The sequence below is a fragment of the Pinus tabuliformis genome, chromosome 8 (assembly GCF_031772625.1).
Source record: "Pinus tabuliformis cultivar Carrire ecotype Pingquan chromosome 8, CPIR1, whole genome shotgun sequence".
NCBI lineage: Eukaryota > Viridiplantae > Streptophyta > Pinopsida > Pinales > Pinaceae > Pinus > Pinus tabuliformis.
Window position 1 is genome coordinate 1,722,127,704 of NC_142294.1, and position 5,269 is coordinate 1,722,132,972.

Consider the following 5,269-nt stretch of genomic DNA (forward strand, 5'->3'; position numbering starts at 1 on the left):
GTACAAAACTCTGTGTATAAAATCAACGCAACCGAAAATTGTTGGATGCATTAGATCTTCGAAGCCATGAAATTCCTTTTCTGGGGTTTTGTTTTTTTCTCAAATCCTAAACCTATGGCTGAAATAGCCACAAAATCAAGGTGGGCGGCAGAAAGTAAATAGTCAAGGGTCTCTCTCATGGAAACAAAGAATAAATTCTCTATCGGTTCCAAAATATCAAATAAAAATTTCTGCCCAATTGAGTATCATAATTGAGAGCACATATTAGGCTTGCAGAATTGCACCAGATTAAGCTTGCATAATGAAGCAGTTTCCAACACTCTCATGAACCCTGACATTAGGAGGCAGAAAGGATTAATACTCCTAATGGAGTGGGACAACTCACTAGACCCTCCCTCTCATCCGTATGAATTGAGCTGTTAACTTATATAAATAGTCCCCAACCTAATCACATGTTGTATAATAATTTCCTATCCCATCCCCCCATGGAAATTAAGTGAGCTCCCATATCGAATGGTTGGTTAATCACCACGGCATAAGTAAACGCAGAAGATCAAGTGATTTATTTTATTTATAGCTAGTTGAGATGGGTGGTCCAAAGGAAAGAACCCATATAATATACAAGAGCGGGTGCAGTTGAAGAGCGAGATTGAGAGGTGGTTTTCCAAGATGGCCCCACATATTTATATAATGTGTTTTATCAACTTACCATTGATCCATTGAAGTTGGTTGGCCAAGTGAATTAGTTAGTACCCCAATCTCAAAAGGATTCTTTGGATTTGGAAGACCTAACATGTGTTTCACATATCTTTAGCCACATAAAGTTTCCTGAAGTGGACTTCCTGTCATCAATGAAACCTGCCCAATCTAAGTAACTGTAGCCAGTCAACTCCAGATTGAATCGTTAATGGGCACACTAACATATTGAACATTCTTAGAATAGAAACTCTGCCCCTTCTCCCTTAATCTGTTCCAACAAAGTTGTGGACCAACTCTAGACAACTAAACCATCTCCGGATGTCTCTCTGTTTCAACTAGTGCTTTTCCAGTTTCAGGGGGATGTCGCTAGGGTTGTATGTTGTTCTTTTTGTCCACTAAGATTGGATGAGGGGAGATGTTGGAGTAGAGCAACTTGTATGTTTAATTTTACCCATCACCATGAAGCTTAAGTATTTGATGTTTGAAGGAGAGGGGATGCAAGTAGTTTAGGATCCTTTGGAGCTTTGGTGCTCAGGCCTTCAACGACAAAAATATTCAACCTACTGCACTGGAACATGAGGAAAGCTCACATGGTTTTAATAACCTTAACATTTTGGAGAACTATATGACAACTTACATAATTGTGGTACAATATCTACATATAATGTGTGTGGGGCATGTTAGAGGAAAAAGAACAAGTTCCATTGTGGCTCATGCCAGATCCAAGGGTATATGTGGCTATACAAATTTTGAAAATGTATAAGAGAGTTGTCAGATTAAATGGCTATGATATAGTAGTTGAAGGACAATTGCAATTTCAAATAATAAATTTGTTGTAAATTTCATTTTTGTAAAGATTCAATTATCACTTTCAAAGTTCAAAGTTTACATTTTAAATTTCATTAATTTAATTTATTTCGTTGATTGGAAATATTTTATAAATTAAAAACTATTAATTATTAAATAGAATTGGGGTCTCCATTCAAGATGCACCTGTTGTAAAGTTAAATTTATTTATTACATTTTCTTAGCAAGTAATTTATGTTACAAAGGAAACAATTCCAAACTAGGCAACATCTAGATCACATAACATATCACATGTTTTTTCATATGTGTTATTATTCCATATGCTATAGCCTTACAATGTTTCCTTTACAACATTTGGTTTAATTGCTAGTAATAATAATATAAACTTAAGATAACTAGACAATTCACATAATAAATTGGTGTATGAGACTCTCTTATTTTTAAGACAAGAGACCAATCTTTATATAGTGATTTGATTGTTACAACCATCCTAGATCCATATTAACTCTGGATCTACTAAAGCCTAAAGGAATCAAGTCTCTTTTCACTTTAAAATAGGTTTGCATATCAAGAGATTTGATCCCTTGTGGCCCTTGGTAGATCCAAACTTAAGATGGATTTAGGTTGATATAGTTTCTCCCTTTAACTAGACTACATTCCACATGAATACCATGGGTCAATACCATGAGTTCTCAATACCATGGGTCAACACCATGGGTCAACACCATGGGCCATTTTTATTTTTATTTTTATTTTATATTTATAGGGTTTTTGTTTTTACCTAGTTAAAATTTTCACATTACATTGCATTAAAATTTTTTATTTAATTTTATTTCTTCATATTTATTTTATATTTATGTAATTTAATTTAGTCAAAATGTTAAACATTACATTACAACATCACTACCTTACTGGCTGGAGAGTGCCTAAGCAACCAATTGCCATTCATCATGGTGAAAACAATGCCTACATAGGTGTTCTGTTTTAAAACTTGTGAAACGGTTTAAGAGGAAACACATGCTCCTAGCTATTAGGCCCACTCCAATTGTGGACTTAGGTACATTAAATTGTATATTTTGTTGTTATATAGATGTATTTGTATTGAATACTAAATAACGTGAAATTATTTTTGCTTTAAATCAAGCATAGAAAATATCAAACTATCAAAATTTAATTTTTTTTTGAAAGTGCAAAACCTTAAAATTTATATTTCAAAATTTATGATACTTATCAATATTTAATAAATCCAACGTAAATTAAAAATGATTTAATGTCAATTAGATTTATCTTGGGTGATTAAGAGGAATGATTGATATTATTCCCATCGAAATTCAATTCTCATAAGTGACATGTTGGGCTCATATCTAGGATGTTGTTGTGATGATGTCTTGTCTTATCATTAACCTTATTTATGTGTAAGTGGTTATGCAAGTCATCTAGAGATAGCATTGCACCAAGGCCACACAAACCCTTGACATGGATGAATACTTTTTATCCACAAAATTTTCAATCACAAACCTTCACACAAAAATGCTTTAACAAAACACACTATCACTCATTATTCTACATCCCATAAATAAATAATAAAAAATTATATATATTAAAATAATATTAAAAAAACTAGAAACAAATTCTTATAAGTTTTTCTAAGTTAAATATTGTAACATTGTATAACTTATTAACTCGTGAAACCCAACCAAAAAAAATATTACAAATTTTCATTATGAAGTAATGATAAATAATATTTAATTTTTAAAATTATTTTCATCTATTCATAAAAATGGTTTAAGATTTATTGAATAAGAAGAAAAGAATAACAAAACAATATATAAATGACATAATTTTTTATAATTATAAAATTTAAAAACAAATGTAATATTAATATTCATAATTGTAATTATTAGTTAGCATAAATCTATTTTAATTTTAGATCTATTAAGTATGGAGGGGTTAAATCTTTGAAGATGTAAAATTTTTTTGAATGTAAAAATTGAAGAAAAAATTTAACGTCCAAAGTTTTGATGCTTACGACACTTCTTAAAATTACAGCTAAAATAGATATAAATTGGTTCTTTATATTATTATTTATATTACATATAAATGTAACATCTCTATATTCAACAATATGCTTGCTTATAATTCTATTAAAATATTGTTACGAAATATCTCTAAATTCGTGTACATTTTGACATATTTCATAAGTTTTACAATTTAATATTTTAATGTGATATGCCTAACATAGATTATGTGTACAAATATATACAGAGATTGTTGTAAATATTAAATTATTACATGACTAACTATAAACCAATGGCTCATAATCCTAATCGGATATGTGAACCGGGTAAAAGGGGCGCATGTTGCTGACGTGATAGTGGTCGTGACTGTTGGATTTTACGGGATCTGGATCGAAAGGATATCGGGTTTCAACATGGGAGGAGGTTAAGTCCAAGAATAGGCCCGAAGTTTTATACATGGACAGTTTATTTACCCTATTGGCTTCGTAAAGCTGGCAAAGGTCGTGCATATCTCCGTAGCGATTCCTTAATGACCGTTGGATCACTAGGGGTCTTATCGAATGGTCATCGGGTTGGATAATGGGCAGAGGTTTAGATGTAAGATTTAGATATAAGGTTTCAGGTTTGTTTTGGGCTAATCTTCATCGTGTTAGCCCTTGTTGGTCTTTACGCTTGTAAAGACGTGTAATATATGTAATATTTCTTGCGGTTAATAGAAGGCTCCACTCTTACTTGACCAAAAAAAACTAAATTTAAACATGAAATTTTGAAATGTCATAGTTACAAATGTGAATCATCATTAATTAAATTATGTAATATGTATAGAATGATTTTGTTTTAATAAATTGTGTATAATTTTATTAATAAAAAAATTTCAATACAAAAATTTGAATATAGTCATTCTAGTATTACTTTTATTACTTTTTAATTTTTATTACATTTTTAATTTTGTAGATGTTATGTTTTATTATCACTTTTTATCTAATACTTCCCTAAAACGTCTCTCCTGTAATGGAACCCACATTATTTTATTTTATTTTTTAATTAAAATTTAATTTAGGTTTAAGGCCTCTTGATGTAACCCAACAATACAATGTCTCTCCCATACTAGACTATAGAATGCCTTTTGGTCCAATAAATATTTGGTTTTATTATTACTAGCAATTACGGGAGATGTTGAAAGGAAACCTCGTGAGGTGGTAGCATAAGAAAGAGTAGCAAAGAAGAAAGAAGATGTGATATATTATGTGATTTAATTGGATATTTATATTAATATGAATTATTTATTTAAAAAGAAAATTTGGGTTTCAATAATTGTTTGGATAAAGCAATTGGTTTTTATTTTTGTCTTGGCTTATAGTTTGCGCCTTCTTTTTTTATTACTTCATTCACTTGTCTTCTCAAGTTCCTGTGAGGACCAAGGGTTCTGGAAGCAAGAACTTACTCTACTAATTATAAAAATTCCTATACATAGCATTATAAAATGTTTTTATTAGACTATTTTTATTTATCTTGTCCTATATTGTATATATGTTGGATTTTGGCAGGTTTGGCCCTATCCCTATTTTTAAAAGAACAATATGTATATATTTAATGGTATCTTGAGTGATATTAATTTCTTTGGATTGCGCTAAAAATCTGTTTTGTTTGATTGAAATTGGTGGCATTTGTTTTAACTTAATTGAAATGGGTTTCCATTTATTTGGATAACATTCAAATGGTTTTCCATCTTCTCTAAAGTGACA